Below are 18,072 nucleotides of genomic sequence, written 5' to 3'. Positions count from 1 at the left end.
GACATTCATTTACCTTGTATAACATTTTCTTAAACTGTCACGTACTTTTTGAACACGTGAACATTTTCAAAATGTCACGTCTTAACTTTATTTTTTTTATAATACGCGTACTTAGTTATTTTCAGAACATAACAAAGAGGAAGAAAAAAATGATGCATGACATCAGCTTGACGAAACACATGGTTAACAGGCCGACTCACTGCCAACTCACTGTAAGCGACACGATCTTGTGTCTCGCAACAAGCGAGATATAGACTAGCCCCCGTGGGACCCCAATCAGTTAGCTACGTCAATGCTCTTATCTTTTTACCTTTAGAGGTTCTGAGTGGATTGTTGGTGTTCTTTATTTGCTCTCTCTCTTCTTATTACCAACAAATATACAACTGGTGTTTCTAAAAAAACAAATATACAAAAAAAGATTTGGCTCATCCATTAAAGGACAGAATAGAGTTTAGAGTATTACAAAACACCCATGAAAGCGACATCACAACTACTCGCCTGATAACAAGTTCCCCGGTTTTTTGGCGCCCGCGGTAACCCAAAGCTTGGCCTCCTCCAAGATGATGGTAAGGAGAATAGACGGTAGCTGCTTTTGTGATGGAACACTCTAGCATTTCTTTCAATCCAAATGGTCCAAGTGACAAACATGGTGAGGGAGGCCATGGCGGCATGCCAATTAGGATTGCTATTGCCGGTTCTCTTGTCCCACCACGCGTTGACGGTTTCATCAAGGTACCACGTGGAGGTATCCATGTGATATAAGCCAAGCTTCTCGATGATGGCCCTCCAAAGCCTAATCGTGTAGCGACACCTGAAGAAAGAGGTGAGCACCTGTTTCTTACTCCCTCTTACAAGGTGTTGCGCTCAAACAACCCTTCTCAAAATGAAATGACGATGAGAATACATGGGCATTTGTGTTTGCTAACGACAAGTTCTGCCTAAATTGGCAACCGGTGGCAATCAATATGCACAGCCTGAGATGGATGGGGGCATCGGCACGACGGCGAGCCAGGAGCAACCTAGAACTGGGGACGATACGGCAGTGGCGTTGCCGTCGGAGGGGAGTCGGGGGTTGACACTTGACAGGTTCAAGTGCGCCGGGAAGAGGGCACGTGGATTTTCAAAGCACAGGCGCTCGGACCACGTTATCTGGGACGCTGGCTGGGAAGATTGATCAGAACCATTACTAGAGTACACTTGCAAAAAAAGAACCATTACCAGAGTACATGCACTGGGCAGACTGATAAGGTTATGTACCTAGGGTAGGGTCATGGACCTATCTAAGATACCATACCCAAGGACACCCTTAGAAGAAGCTACCTTCCAGTCAATCAAGAGGGACTTCACTCGACAAACTCAAGGACACTCGACGATGAAGATAGACACTCGACCATGAAGCTAACCACTCGACGGCCAGGAGACCTAAAGTCACTGAGCACGCAACGGTCTGTCATTAAGTAGCTTTAATAGTCTTCATGGCACTTTATGAGGGCGTTACCAGTAACCCCCTATCTTAATGTACTTTAAACCCTACATAACTGAGGGCCGGAGGGGTCTGGTGAACTCTATATAAGCCACCCCCTCCTCAGTGTAAAGGGTTCGCACCCCTATAACTCATATACACAGAAACCAGTCGACCGCCTATGGGCTCCGAGACGTAGGGCTATTACTTCCTCCGAGAAGGGCCTGAACTCGTAAAACACTCGTGTGTACAACTACTCCATAGCTAGGATCTTGCCTCTCCATACCTACCCCCCATTCTACTGTCAGACTTAGAACCACGATAGTTGGCGCCCACCGTGGGGCAGGTGTCTTAGCGACTTTTTGGAGAAGTTGCAATTTGTCCGATTGCCTTCATCATGGTTTCTGGCGGAGCTCTGGTCGAGATCCGCGAGATCTGTCTCGGTGCGCTCGCTTTCATCGCCGACGACTCCGCTTGGCTCAGGAGGCAGCACTCGACATTGATGCGCTCCCCGTCTGCGGGGCGACGCACTTTCGGGGGTGTGTCCGCGGCGTCCTGCTGCGGCAGCCGTCGACCTCATACCGGTCGACTCATGTGCCGTCCTCCCTCCCTGTCTCTCGCCAGTGCAACCGCTCCGGTCGGTCGAGGCTTCAGCGATGGGTGAGACACGCAGTGGCTCGCCAATCGGCCACCACCCAAGTCGCGGCAATTGAGCCCGATGAATCTCTTTACGACCTTTTCAATCTGTCGACTGGCTCCATAGAGACTGCATCCGAGTGCGATAGCAGTAATCCAGCGGCGGAGGTCCTGATGGTCAACGGGCCTCGTAGCCCTCCCGGTTTCCCCCGCATCGACGGGATGGACGATGGAGGCGACCCTGCTTAGGCCCACGAAGAATATCAGCCCGAGCCGCTCACTTCTCAGCAAAGAGAAGATCTTCGCCACCGGAACATGGATGCCCTGCATACTCCCATCGCAGGAGAAACTCCTGAGGCTCGTGCCTTGGAAGAGGCGCGTTTGGCCAATTTGGCTGAACGCACTCGACTGGAGAACCTCCAGCGAGCACTCGACGAGCGTTCGCGTCAACGAGTACCTGACTCCAGCCGACGTCAGCTCTTTCCGCAACCGACTCAGGTATATCAAACCCCGATTCAGAATTTGGCAGCTGCAGCCCGTATAGCGGAGTCAATTCAGCCCTCTCAGTTGGAGGCTGGGAGAGGCTTGATGCAGATCAGAGATTTGCTCCAGGCGGCAGGAGATCAGAATTCAGTTGTGTCACAGTCGCGCAATAGGATTCACAGTCGATCAGTCGCTGCGAATACTGTTCAGTCGGCTCACAGCGCAAGGTCGCCTCCGAGGCGCGTGGGACGTGAAGGCCGGCGGTACCACTATGATGATCGATTTGATCGTGATGATAGGCGTCGAGTGCCCACTCCTCCCTCGAGAAGTGGGTCTAACGCCCATCGGCAGCAAGATGACAGGCGCCAGCTCAGTGTTGGACGGAGAGCTCCAATCAACCCCAGAGAGCCAGGCTTTGACGCGAGATCCATCATCGTGCAAGGTTTGGTCGACCGGAACAGAGCTCACAGAGGTGGCCATGACAGAGATGTGCCCACAAGCAGCCGAGTCCACGTTTCAGGTCCAGAATGCTTTAGCAGAGCCATCAGAGCCGCAGTGATACCCCCCAACTTCAGGTTGGCGACCGGAGTAAGTAAGTTCACCGGTGAGTCTAAGCCTGAAACTTGGCTTGAAGACTACCGAGTGGCTGTGCAGATTGGTGGCGGTAATGATGAGGTGGCCATGAAGCATTTGCCACTTATGCTAGAGGGTTCGGCCAGGGCGTGGTTGAATCAGTTAGCTCCTAGCAGCATTTACACCTGGGAAGATCTTTCCCGAGTGTTTGTCAGAACGTTCGAGGGAACTTGCAAGCGACCGGCCGGATTGACAGAGCTACAAGTTTGCGTACAAAAGTCGAGTGAAATACTGAGAGATTACATCCAGAGATGGATCACTTTGCATCATACTGTGGAGAATGTGTCGGACCATCAAGCGCTCTGCGCCTTCAAGGATGGTGTCAAGAACAGAGAGTTGAGCCTGAAGTTTGGTCGAACTGGAGATATGACCCTGAGTCGGATGATGGAAATAGCCACCAAGTACGCCAATGGTGAAGAAGAGGACCGACTCCGGATGGCAAGTACAAGCCGAGTCAGTCGGAGAAAGGAAACTCCAGTCGGAAGCAGAAGCGGAAGGTCGAGCCAGCTGCTCCTGGAGAGGCTCTGGCCGTGACTCAGGGCAAATTCAAAGGGAAGCCCAAAGGATCTTGGAACCCCAAGAAGATAAAGGATAAAGAAGGGAATGACGTGATGGATCTACCGTGTCATATCCACACGAAGAAAGATGAAGAGGTTAACTTTATCTACCCGAAGCATACCACTCGCCAGTGCCGGCTCTTAATCTAGCAGTTTCAAGGAAAACAGCCGAAGGACAAAGAGAAGGAGTTGGACAAGGCCGAGGACAAGGAGGACAGTGATGGAGAGTACCCTCATGTCAATTCCACCCTGATGATTTTTGCTGACGTAGAGAGCAAAAGTCGACTGAAAGTGATCAACCGTGAGGTCAATATGGTTGCCCCGGCGACACCAAGCTATCTGAGATGGTCGCAAACTCCCATTACGTTCGACCAATCCGATCACCCCACTCACATTGCCACCCCTGGGAGGCAAGCGCTGGTGGTCGATCCCGTCGTCGAAGGCACTCGACTGACGAAGGTCTTGATGGATGGCGGCAGTGGGCTGAATATACTATATGCAGAGACGCTCAAGGGAATGGGCATTCCGATGTCCAGGCTCAGCTCCAGCAACATGAGTTTTCACGGAGTCATTCCTGGGAAGAAGGCTGAGTCACTTGGTCAAATAGGTCTGGATGTAGTGTTCGGCGACTCGAAGCATTTCCGCAAGGAGAAGCTGACGTTTGAAGTCGTGGATTTCCAGAGCGCTTACCACGCTATTTTGGGAAGACCAGCCTATGCCCGCTTCATGGCTCGACCATGTTATGTGTACCTCAAATTAAAGATGCCTGGCCCCAAGGGCGTGATCACTATCACTGGCAGCCGGAAGAAGGCAGAAGAGTGTTTGCAGAAAGGCTCGAAGATCGCAGATGCCCAGATAATAGTGGTAGAGCTGGAGGAATATAAGAAAAATGCAGATCCGAGTGATTTGCTGCGGGCCAAGAAGCCCGCCACAGAGTCATCGTTCCAATCGTCAGGGGAGACGAAGCCAGTTCATATCCACCCGACTGACCCCAACGCAGCTCCGACCCATATTTCCACAACACTCGACTCTAAATAGGAAGAAGCGCTCATCCAGTTCCTTCGTGAGAACTGGGACATCTTTGCATGGAAGCCAGCTGACATGCCGGGTGTTCCCAGGGGACTGGCTGAGCATCGCCTCAGAGTCGACTCAAAAGCGAAACCTGTTAAGGAACATCTTCGACGGTCCGCCGTTCAGAAGAAAAAAGCCATTGGCGAGGAGGTGGCTCGACTCCTTGCAGCAGAGTTTATCCGAGAGATATACCACTCCGAGTGGCTCGCCAATGTCGTCATGGTTCCCAAGAAGGACAACTCACTTCGCATGTGCATTGATTTCAAACATATCAATCGGGCCTGCCCAAAAGATCATTTTCCTCTCCCTCGCATCGACCAAATTGTCGACTCGACTGCGGGGTGCGAGAGATTGTCTTTTTAGATGCCTATTCCGGGTATCATCAGATCCGTCTGTATGGACCTGGCGAAATCAAAACAGCTTTCATCACTCCATTCGGGTGCTTCTGCTATATCACCATGCCATTCGGTCTCAAGAATGCCGGAGCCACGTTCATGAGAATGATTCAAAAGTGTTTAGTCACTCAAATCAGTCGGAATGTGGAAGCATACATGGATGATATCGTGGTCAAGTCACAAAAGGGTTCCGACCTGTTGACTGACCTAGTTGAAACATTTGCCAATCTCAGGAGATATGATATCAAGCCCAATCCATCAAAGTGCACATTCGGAGTGCCTGGTGGAAAGTTACTCGGTTTTCTCGTTTCAGAGCGAGGAATCGATGCTAACCCAGAAAAAGTTAGCACCATACTCTGAATGAAACGCCTTGTGCGTGTGCACGATGTCCAGAAGCTTACTGGATGCTTGGCCGCGTTAAGTCGATTCATCTCTCGCCTCGGTGAAAAGGCGTTGCCTCTTTACCGACTGATGAAGAAGGCAGACGAGTTCGAGTGGACTCCAGAAGCTGATGCAGCGTTTGCCAAGCTAAAAGCTCTGCTCTCCACCCAGCCGGTGCTTGCTGCTCCAATTAGCAAAGAGCCTCTGTTGCTTTACATTGCAGCCACAGGACAAGTCGTCAGTACAGTACTTACGGTCGAGCGGGAAGAAGAAGGTAAAACCTTCAAAGTTCAGCGCCCAGTGTATTATCTCTCTGAAGTTTTGACCCCATCGAAGCAAAGATATCCTCATTATCAGAAGCTCGTATATGGGATCTACATGACCATGAAGAAGGTTGCCCATTATTTCTCTGATCATGACATTACAGTCGTCAGCGACGCACCATTATCAGAGATTCTGCACAACAGAGATGCAACTGGTCGAGTGGCTAAATGGGCGATTGAACTCCTTCCCCTTGATATCAAATTTGAGGCAAAGAAAGCCATTAAGTCCCAGGTTATAGCAGATTTCCTTGCCGAGTGGATTGAACAGCAGCAGCCGACTCAAGTTCACTCGGAGCATTGGACCATGTTCTTTGATGGCTCTAAGATGTTAAATGGTTCTGGTGCTGGGGTAGTTTTGGTTTCTCCCCAAGGAGATAAGCTCACATATGTGCTCCAGATCCACTTTGATTCCTCCAACAATGAAGCAGAATATGAAGCACTTTTGTATGGGTTGCGCATGGCCATTTCACTCGGCGTCCGTCGCCTTATGGTTTATGGCGACTCAGATTTGGTGGTCAATCAGGTGATGAAGGAGTGGGACGTTAGAAGCCCAGCCATGACTGGATACTGCAATGCAGTGAGGAAGCTCGAAAAGAAATTCGAAGGGTTAGAGCTCCATCACGTTCCCCGACTGAAAAATCAAGCAGCCGATGACTTGGCGAAGATAGGTTCCAAGAGGGAAGCCATTCCGAGTGGTGTGTTTTTGGAGCATGTTCACACACCATCGGTTCAAGAAGATCCTTTCACTGAAGAAGTCCCGCAGCCCAAAAGCGCCACAGATCTGACTGAAGTCGAGGTCCCAGCTGTGGTCGACTTGATCATGGAAGTTTTGGCCATCACTCCCGATTGGACAGTGCCCTATATCGCCTATATTTTGAGAAAAGAACTCCCCGAGAATGAAGAAGAGGCTCGGGAGATCGTCCGCCGATCCAAAGCCTTCACCGTCATGAGGGGTCAGTTATACAGAGAAAGTGTGACTGGAGTCAGCCAGAAATGCATAACACCGGAGGAAGGTCGAATGATTCTCAACGACATCCACCCGGGGACCTGTGGCCATCATGCGTCTTCTCGGACCATCGTGGCTAAAGCATACGAGCTGGTTTTTATTGGCCCAGAGCGAATGAAATGGCAAAGGAGATAGTCGACAAGTGTGAGGGATGTCAATTTTACTCCAATATGTCGCACAAGCCCGCCTCAGCTTTAAAGACCATACCACTTGTTTGGCCCTTTGCAGTATGGGGGTTGGATATGGTCGGCCCTTTGAGAACAGGCAGAAGCGGTTTCACCCATGTGCTGATAGCAGTCGACAAGTTCACCAAGTGGATTGAGGCCAAACCCATCAAGAACCTCGATGCCGGTACTGCTGTCAGCTTTATCAGAGAACTGATATTCAGATATGGAGTCCCGCACAGCATCATCACTGATAATGGGTCAAACTTCGATTCCGAAGAATTCAGAGCTTTCTGCACATCTCAAGGCACACGAGTCGACTATGCTTCAGTCGCCCATCCACAGTCGAATGGACAGGCAGAACGAGCCAACGGTTTGATTCTCAAAGGGTTGAAACCCCGTTTGATGCGTGATCTTAAGCATGCGGCTGGAGCATGGGTCGACAAACTTCCCTCGGTGCTTTGGGGGTTAAGGACCACGCCCAACCGGTCGACTGGAAGAACTCCATTCTTCTTGGTTTACGGAGCTGAAGCAGTCTTGCCGAGTGATCTTCTCCACAATGCTCCCCGGGTCGAGCTCTACACCGAAGCTGAAGCAGAACAAGCGCGGCAGGATGCAGTCGACCTTTTAGAGGAAGAAAGGGAGATGGCTCTGATCAGGTCGACCATTTATCAACAAGACTTGCGTCGCTTCCACGCCAAAAACGTGAAGAGTCGAGCCTTCTAGGAAGGAGATTTAGTTCTCCGAGTGGATCAGCACAAACCACACAAGCTTGCTCCTTCTTGGGAAGGTCCCTTCATCGTCACCAAGGTTCTCCATAATGGAGCATACCGTCTTTACAATGTCGAGCATCAGATTGACGAGCCCCGAGCTTGGAACGCGGAGCTTCTCCGCCCCTTTTACACTTAAGTATTCACTCGGATGAGTTGTAATAAAAGTACTTCTGTAGTTTATTTATCAAAGACAAGATCTTTATAATTTTCCTAGTGATTGTTATTACTTTTGTCCACATAAAACAATCCCCCAGTGGGTGGCTTGGCTGCGAATCCGATTCGCCTAAGTCTGTAAAAAAATCCTAACCGAGTGGTGAGCCAGTCTCCCACATGAAGGCTTAGCTGCGAAATCCGTTTCGCCTAAGATAAACAAAATCCTACCGAGTGGTAAGCCAGCGTTCCACTTGGAGGCTTAGCTGCAGTCCAAGTACTCGCCTAAGTTAAACAAAATCCTACCGAGTGGTAAGCCAGCCTTCCACTCGGAGGCTTAGCTGCAGTCCAAGTACTCGCCTAAATTAAACAAAATCCTACCGAGTGGTAAGCCAGCTTTCCACTCGGAGGCTTAGCTGCAGCCCAGTGCTCGCCTAAGTTGAACAAAATCCTACCGAGTAGTAAGCCAGCCTTCCACTCGGAGGCTTAGCTGCAGCATTGTGCTCGCCTAAGTACAAATACAACGTGCGCTCTGCAAGAAGGACGAGGTGCAGGTCGACTTCTACCCTCTCCTTCCGAGCTACGCCACAAATACAACGTGCGCTCTGCAAGGAGGACGAGGTGCAGGTCGACTGCTACCCTCTCCTTCCGAGCTACGCCACAAATACAACGTGCGCTCTGCAAGGAGGACGAGGTGCAGGTCGACTGCTACTCTCTCCTTTCGAGCTACGCCACCAATACAAAATCCTACCGAGTGGAGAGCAGACCTCCCACTCGGGGGCTTAGCTGCAGCCCAGTGCTCGCCTAAGATTTTGAACATCCTACCGAGTGGAGAGCAAACCTCCCACTCGGGGGCTTAGCTGCAGCCCAGTGCTCGCCTAAGTATCTGAAATCCTACCGAGTGGAGAGCAGACCTCCCACTCGGGGGCTTAGCTGCAGCCCAGTGCTCGCCTAAGTATCTGAAATCCTACCGAGTGGAGAGCAGACCTCCCACTCGGGGGCTTAGCTGCAGCCCAGTGCTCGCCTAAGTTTTTGAAAATCCTACCGAGTGGAGAGCAAACCTCCCACTCGGGGGCTTAGCTGCAGCCCAGTGCTCGCCTAAGTATCTGAAATCCTACCGAGTGGAGAGCAGACCTCCCACTCAGGGGCTTAGCTGCAGCCCAGTGCTCGCCTAAGTTTTTGAAAATCCTACCGAGTGGAGAGCAAACCTCTCACTCGGGGGCTTAGCTGCAGCCCAGTGCTCACCTAAGTGTATTGGGGAACAAGTCGATTGCAATGAGCGCTTTGCTTTAACCTGCAAAAGACACCTCAAACCAAATGCAAACATATTCAACATTGAATCCAAGTTCGAAACACCTAACGGAACCAAAAGTGCTCAGGCGCTAGGCCTGTTAAGGTTTGTCGGTTACAAAACTCACTCGGCATACCAAGGCAAATTTAAAGTATCAAGCTCAGAAGTTTTTTACCCCTCCTGTGGAGGGCTGGAAGGTGCAACAAACTCATCCAAGTTGATTCCATCTGCAATCCGAGTGGCGGCGGTGATGAAGGTCTCCATGAAAGATCGGAAATCGTGCTTCTTGGTGTTAGCCACCCTAAGGGCCACCAGCTTGTCCTCTCGCGCATCCTTGCAATGAACGTGGACCAGAGACAGAGCAACATCCGCACCACACCTGACCGAAGACTTCTTCCACTCCTGCACTCGACTTGGGACCTCGTTCAGTCGAGTCATCAGAGACTCGAGGTCGTTCTGGAGCGTTTCTCTTGGCCAGAGTGTTGTGTCGATGCGAGAAGTTGCGACCTTCAGCCTTGCGAGATAGTCGATGACGGCAGCAACACGAGATTCAAGCCGGAGCACATTCATGGCGACTTCATCTTTCACGGGAGAGTTGATGGGGTCCAGGTTTACTTCCAGTCGACCAGTCTCCTCTTTAAAGTTCTAGCAAAATTCTGCAAGCATAACCACCGAGTCAAGACAATAGTTGAAGATCACAGTTAAAATGTCTGTTTGATACAAAAGATTACCTTCAAGCATAAGGAATAGCTTCTTGGTGAGTCCACCAAGATAAGCCTCCAGATCGTTCTTCTTCCCCGCCAACTCACTGGCCTTGTCATTCAAGGCAATCTTGTCACTTTTCAGTCGACTGACCTCCTTGTTGGCAGCATCAAGAGCAGCTTTCAGATTGGTATTTTCTTCTTCAAGCTTGGTGACTGAAGCCAACTTCTCATCTGCGAGCTTGGTCTTCTCTAAAGCCGTTTTCTGCATCTCAGCCAAGTCAAGGTCTTTCTTCTTCAGGGCATCCCTCACTTTGTCTGCAAAGTTACAGTGAGATTAGACTCTGAAACAAACGAGAGGCAAAGGCAGTCGTCGAAGGTCTCGCCAAACATACCTTTAGCTTCCTCCTTTGCCTTCGTTAGGTTCTCTTGGGTCAGTTTCAGATCAAGCTCGAGCTGGATGTGTTTGTTCTCCAACTCAGTATAACGAGCCACAAGGTCGCAGGATTTCTACGAAGAACCAATCGATAGATGTCAAAGACAATTCACTTCCGAGTGACTAAGGAAAAATCATAGCGTCTCTAAGACTACGGCCGAATACAAACATTCGACCATAGTCTCGGGGACTACACCCAGTGGGTGCACTCAGCGTGCCCCCACTAGTTTCATCAGTTAGAGTCGACTAGTCGACCAACAAAAAAAATGGGAGGTGTTCTTCAGACTATTGTCGACTGCCAGTAGTCGACCACAGTCTCGGGGACTACACCCAGTGGGTGCACTCAGCGTGCCCCCACCGGTCTATGAATCTATTCGACCTAGTCGAGTAAGGAAAAAACTTAAGATATAAAGACTATGGTCGACTGCCAGCAGTCCACCATAGCCTTGGGGACTACACCCAGTGGGTGCACTCAGCGTGCCCCCACTAACCCGGAATTTCAATCGACACACCCAGTGGGTGTAGGACAAACTCTGGGTGTTTCAGAAAGAAGAGTTTTCAGATATCATATCCTAACAAAACAGGCAGTGACCGACTGACCTGAACATTACTCTGAAGAGCTGAACTGGCGTCATAGGCTGCCTGGCTGGCTTCTCGGATCGCCTTCACTTGCTCCATCATGACCCCCGCTTGGCGTATTGCTTCTTGAGCAGCACTAGCTTGGTCTTCTGGGACGTGGTAGGTTGAGAAAAGCGAGGGCTGAGCAGCACTCGGCGATGGAGGACGAGCACTCGTCAACGGCACCGCAAAGGTTACGGTAGGCCGAGTGTCATTGTCTCCCCCCACGACCAATGTCTCGAGTGCTGGCGCGTCCTGAGTCGCCTTGCCAGCAGGCGCTTTCTTGTTCCTTCTCTGCCTCAGTGGTTCCTCGTCGTCGTCATCGGGAAGGTCGATAACGACGTTAGATGAAGTTGCAGAAAAAGAATCAAAATCAGAGACAGCAAGCCAATCGACTGAAGACGAAACTACAAGAGCCATACCAGGTTTCGAAGTAGCAGCATCCTCCATTTCCTGATCTTCAGCTCTGCCCGAGGTATCATAAGTAGCAGCACTGCCGTCCCAGAAGTCAGTCGATTAGCTCATGAGTCGACCGAGGATAAGTTTATGAGGAACAGACAAATTCAAGCTACACCATTACCCTGAGATAGTGGGGATCACCACCTTCATCTTCGACAAGACCTTCGCCGACTTCGACGGCTCCACTCGAGATTGCTTCGGAGCTTTCTCAGTCGGCACCGGAGAAGTAGTCCGAGGGCGCTAGGTTGACTGCGTGGAGGTTGCGACTCCCTTACCACGCTCGGCCGCGGGATCATGGACAAGCTTCGAGCGTCTTTCCGAGCGAGGAGGTACAACTTCCTCCTCCTCCTCCTCTTCTTCCTCCTCACCCGAGTCATCACCCTCGTCATCGTCGTCAGCATCCGAATTCCACTCCTTCGGGCTTTCGCCCCCACTTCCTTCCTCCTCCTTAGTCAGCGTTTGCGCTCCATTGGGCATCGAGTATAACTCAGTGGTGGCCTGTCAGACAACAAAACAAGACGAAGGTCAATCGACCAATTCGCAACAAGGCAGAATGAATAAAGCAAGATTACAATTGGAAATAAGTGGTCATACCGTGTCCGGTGTGTTGGTACAGTCGAGTGGTGGGATCCTCCTAGCCCCTCGAGGGTTGTCCTTATTCCTTGTGATTGCGGTCACCCACCTCTCCAGTGTGGCGTCGTCGACCGCTTCTGGATGGACCAGAGTGGTGTTTTCGGTACCACAGTACAACCACATCGGGTGGCCTCGGTACTGAAGCGGTTGGATGCGCCGTCTAAGGAAGACCTCCAGAAGATCCATACCCGTCACTCCGTCCCTAACAAGTTGGACTACGCGCTCCATCAACATTTTTACCTGAGCTTTCTCCTCAGGAAGCACATTCAGAGAAGAGGGCTTGTCCACTCGGTCCATGGAGAACGGAGGGAGACCAGTCGACTGCCCTGGCGTCGACTCATCTTGGCAGTAGAACCAAGTCGACTGCCACCCTCTGACCGACTCAGGAAGGCTCATAGCCGGGAAAGTACTCTTATTCCTCATCTGAATCCCAAGACCACCGCACATCTGGATAACCTTAGTCCTCTCATCATCCGGACTCACCTTTTTCACCGTCTATGAGCGACAGGTGAATATGTGCTTAAAGAGACCCCAGTGTGGTCGACAACCCAGGAAGTTCTCGCACATGGACACGAAAGCAGCAAGATAGGCGATGGAATTGGGGGTAAAATGGTGGAGTTGCGCCCCAAAGAAATTCAGAAACCCTCGGAAGAAAACACTCGGCGGCAGAGAAAAGCCACGGTCTACATGAGTGGCTAGGAGAACGCACTCACCCTCCTGCGGCTGCGGTTGACACTCGGTCCCCGGAAGCCTTGCTGACCCGTGGGGGATCAGACCCTCGTTGGCCAGGTCATTGAGATCTGTCTCGGTGATCGTCGAGCGGATCCAATCCCCTTGGACCCAACCTTTTGGCAGGCGGGACCTTGACGAAGATCCGCCCCGACTAGACGGTCTCCCCTTCGCTTTCCCCGTCGCCGTCGCCTTCTTCGCGCGCTCTAAGGCCGCCGTCTTCTCCTTCACCATTGTCGCCGGCAAAGCACGCGAGGAGTGGATAGGCGGAGGCGAGAGCAGGCGCAGCGGGCGGAGGCAAAGAGGGCGGAGAGAAGAATGGGAAGGCACTGTTCAAAAACCCTCACCCGGCGCTTTATATAAGGACGCTTCCGAGTGGCTGACGAGTAGGCCCGGGCGGTCCTGTCACATCCCAAAACAGTCGCGCATGCATGATACGTGGCGAAAAATGCGGCGCGGAAATCGAGGCATCCACGCCTTATCCCATCCGAGTACCGCGGTCCGCCCCGTTTCGCGCGCTTCCCAAAATTTGGATCCCACAAAATCCGCAAACGGCAGATCAATCTGTCAGACGATATCTTTCCTATGATCCCTCGCTTGGAAGTTCACTAAAGTTCAAAAGTTCACTCGACAGAAGAAAGGAATGGATCAAGGCGACTGAAAGAAAAGTTGATGCCAGCGCCAAAAAGAAAAATCGCTGATCCAGGATACGACATAATCAAAGCACGGGAAATAGGTCGGAGAAAATCATCAACTCCTTTCTCACTCGAACCTCGATCCATTCGGGGGCTAATGATGAGGTTATGTACCTAGGGTAGGGTCATGGACCTATCTAGGATACCATACCCAAGGACACCCTTAGAAGAAGCTACCTTCCAGTCGACCAAGAGGGACTTCACTCGACGAACTCAAGGACACTCGACGATGAAGATAGCCACTCGACCATGAAGCTCACCACTCGACGGCCAGGAGACCTAAAGTCACTCAGCACGCAACGGTCTGTCATTAAGTAGCTTTAATAGTCTTCATGTCACTTTATGAGGGCGTTACCAGTAACCCCCTATCTTAATGTACTTTAAACCCTGCATAATTGAGGGCCGGAGGGGTCTGGCGAACTCTATATAAGCCACCCCCCTCCTCAGTGTAAAGGGTTCGCACCCTGTAACTCATATACACAGAAACCAGTCGACCGCCTCTGGGCTCCGAGACGTAGGGCTATTACTTCCTTCGAGAAGGGAGTGAACTCGTAAAACACTCGTGTGTACAACTACTCCATAGCTAGGATCTTGCCTCTCCATACCTACCCCCCATTCTACTGTCAGACTTAGAACCACGACACAGACCACGCGAGGCGGTGAGACACGGCCCCGTCCAGTACTCCCTCCATTCGAAAATATAGTACGCCCGCGCTTTTCGAGGTCCAACTTTGACCATAAATTTAAAAGATTGTGGTGGAGAAAAAACTATATAATTGAAAACTTCTTTTGAATACGAATTCACTTGTATAACTTTTGCTTCCGCCGTAATTGATCTTGTTGGTTAAATTTATGTCAAAGTTGAAGCACATGAATGGAAAAAGCACTATATATTTTAAAACGGAAGGAGTATTTCCGTTCTGGTATACCGTGTGGCCTGCATCAAATTAAGAGACCAAGCCAGACAAAAGCACCGTGTGGCCTAAGGCGCGCACCATGGCCCCTCGCAGGGCCGGCCCTGAGGGGGGGGCAGGGGGGCGGCCGCCCCGGGCCCCCGAAATCGAGGGGCCCCCTCCCAGACATGTTGTACACAGGAGGCCCATATCATCTCCCGAAAAAAATAGCGCTAATAAATGAGAGAGGTAGCAGCCTAGGCAAGTATACGTGAAACAAAAAGGCAAGTAGGCAATCAGTAATTTACTACTTTCTTCTTCCGAAACGAAATTAGCTCAAGTTGATTAGCCCCACATTGATGTACGCACGCAATTATGGCCTAATACTTGAGACGTGAGATTGCATCCCTAATCCAGTCATCCACTACCCTATTCTCTGTTCCCCGACCCAACCTCCAGATCACAAGTCGCAGGCCGGCGGCGGCTCAAGAAGTTGGACGCGGCCATGCATGACTCACACGCACATCGCCAGGCCATGGCAATTGACAGCGCCGAGTGCGTCCGTTATCTACTTTCCCGGCGCTGGGAGTATTATCGCCGAGTGCCTCCGGCCTGACGTCCACACCGTTGCTGAGTGCCTACTCACGGACGCCAATGCAATTGGTCTGAGGTATATCATTCATACTATTCCCTGAGTATTTTTGTTGCTGATTAAGTAAAATATTTTTTGCTGATAGCTGATTAACTAATTTACCTTCACATATATGATGCATATCTTCCACTGCTAAATGATTTTACAATATTTCGCATCGATAAAAATTGTTGGATAAAACTTACACCGACCTATCAAAAGTGACTTTGTATCAAGGATTATTTTAAGAGACTCGATCTTATGTAATACTTTTCTTTGCTCAGTCGTTCCGTAGCCGAGTTATTCAGATGTTTCTCAATAGAAGGATGTTTAACGTTTGGAGTTTTTGTTTGTGCATATGTTTGTCGCCTATAGAAGAATGAGTGATTTCTTGCCATGCGAATCATGGCCTTACAATTAGGTCCCCGATGGCCAGCGGGATTTTGGAAGAAACTTTTAGGATGATATATAAAAAGTATTGAACGTAAATCAAAATTGGTTGCACTAAATTGTTATTGGTTATATATAGGGGGCCCCTAAATTTTTGTCCTGCCCCGGGCCCCCAAAATCTCAGGACCGGCCCTGGCCGCTCGCTCAATCTTAGAGCATCTCCAACAGCCGCGCAAAGCACCGCGTACAAAAAATCTGTTTGCCGCGCGCGCTTCAGCATGTTTAGCGCGGCCGTCAGTGCTGGCTCCAGCAGCCGCGCTATAATGCAGCGCGCGCGCGCCGCTCCAGCAGCAAGCAAAAATACAGCGCGCGCGACTCGCCGGGCAGACATATATGATATTTTGGACATAAAATGAGTTTGAAACATTCATCAAAATGCAATGAACATGTGAAATTTGACACAAACAAGTTGATGATGAATAAAAGTTCATGCCCACAAGTTCATCCAACCAAGTTTAAATGCAAACTAAAGTTCAAGACATGACACATCAATCTTCATCTTCCTCGTCTTCGTTCTCATCTTCCGAAGACGACTCTTCCGCCTCCGAAGATGAATCTTCCTCCCTCTCCTCATCACGCACCGCATCACGTGAAGCTCCGACGGTGTTGGCAAGATCTTCAACGGCATCTCCATGGGAATGTGTGTGAGAAGGCACATCGAAAGACATTCCACCCATGGCGGCCGGAGGTGCACCCATGCCTCCCATGAGAGAAGCAAAACTCATGCCTCCCATGGCGGCCATAGCGTCGGAGGGTGCTCCAAAGCCACCCATGCCTCCCATGGCGACCGGAGGTGCACCCATGCCTCCCATGGCGGCCGGAGGTCCACCCATGCCTCCCATGACTCCGAATCCACCCATGCCTCCCATGGCGCCAAGGCCACCGCCACCCATGGCGCCGAGGCCACCGCCACCCATTGCAAGAACCATGGCTCTTTTTTGGATCAAGATTTCTTATTGGGCAAGATTGCCATACTCCTTTTGCGCCGCATTGAGGTTAGATGTGTCCAAGAAGAACAAGTGCTTCTCCCATTCCAACAACTTAGCTCGCTCCTCATTGCTCACTTTCCTCTCCTCCAAAGCCACCTTCCTCTCCTCGGCCGCCACCCTTCTCTCCTCGGCCGCCAACCTCCTCTCCTCGGCCACGGCATCTTGGTTCCTTGCCATTTTCCTCACCTCATTGGCTTCGACCCTTGCCTTCACAATAGCTTCCATAGCATTTTTGAGCTCATCATCTCCTTTCCTCTTCTTCTTTTCGGTTTTGTCTTTCTTGCACCCATCCGGTCGTTTTGGCTTCGAGTATGAAACCGAGTTGGGTGTGGGGCTTCTCTTGCCGTCATCACTTGATGCATCATCCTCTTCCTCATCATCATTCATCTCAATTGCTCGCTTCCATTTGTTGCTCAAATGCAAATCCTCCAAACCTTCACGCTTCTTCCATTTCTCATCATCCTTTAACACTTCATAGCAATGAGGCAAGGTAAAGATCCTGCCTTTCTTGATCTTCCCCTTCTTGGTTATCCTTGTCTCTTCTTTGAACAAGTTTTGTGCAATGTTGTACTACAAGAAAAACAAAACAAGTTAGCACTTCGGCCACCAAAAACAAGTATGATGAACATATATGAGATGCCACTTACTCGATCATCCTCATTTGTGCCACTTGGGTTAATCTTGTCCACTGACTTTTGTGCGGCCGCCCACTTTTGACAATCCGAGTTGATTGTCGACCATCGGGACCGAAGTGATCTCTCGGAGCGGTCAATTCCACTAACGTTGTGAGCATCAAAGTGTTATTTCATTCGCCCCCAATATGCGTGTCTACTTTGATCACCTCCAATGGATGGATCCCTCGACACTTGCAAATAAGTATAGCATAGTAACTTGTCATCGTTGGTGGAGTAATTGCCCGCTCTTCCTTTCGGTGCCTCGACAATTCCCTCACCCTCCTCGTCCACCTCAAACTCATGGTCTTCGAAATGGATGTCATTGGTTTGAGACCAATGCGAATTGTTGGACCCAACACCCATAGTGGACATGTATGCATCATCGTTGAGACTACAAAATTTTTTGAACAATGCAAATAAGCTATCTATATGTGATGATGCATTGAAAAAATAAGAATAAAAGAAAAGTTGGAAATTTTTTCACCTTGGGGGCATTTCGTCGAACACGTGGTGCGCGTCGGCGGCCGGCTCAACGAGTGAGCTCGCCGGTGCTTCGGTAGCCGTCGCGGCCGTCGAACGCCCTGCAAGATTCTTTCCCCTCGCCTTCGTGCTGCCGGAGCCGTCCGCCGCCTTGTTTTTCTTCGCGGATGTTTTGCCCTTCTTCGTCCGCGCCGCATTGGGGACCTTCTTCGACGGTGCGACGGCGGCACGGGACGGCGCCGGCGCGATGCCCTGGTGCCGTGGTCATCCGCGGCGGCAAGAAGAGGCTGCGCGCGAGGCCGACGCTCGGCGGAGCTCCGGCGGTGGCGCCGCCAACGCTTCCCGCGCTAGGGTTTCCG

Source organism: Triticum dicoccoides, chromosome 3B (genome assembly GCF_002162155.2).
Source record: "Triticum dicoccoides isolate Atlit2015 ecotype Zavitan chromosome 3B, WEW_v2.0, whole genome shotgun sequence".
In the NCBI taxonomy this organism is placed as follows: domain Eukaryota; kingdom Viridiplantae; phylum Streptophyta; class Magnoliopsida; order Poales; family Poaceae; genus Triticum; species Triticum dicoccoides.
This window is presented reverse-complemented; position numbering follows the sequence as displayed.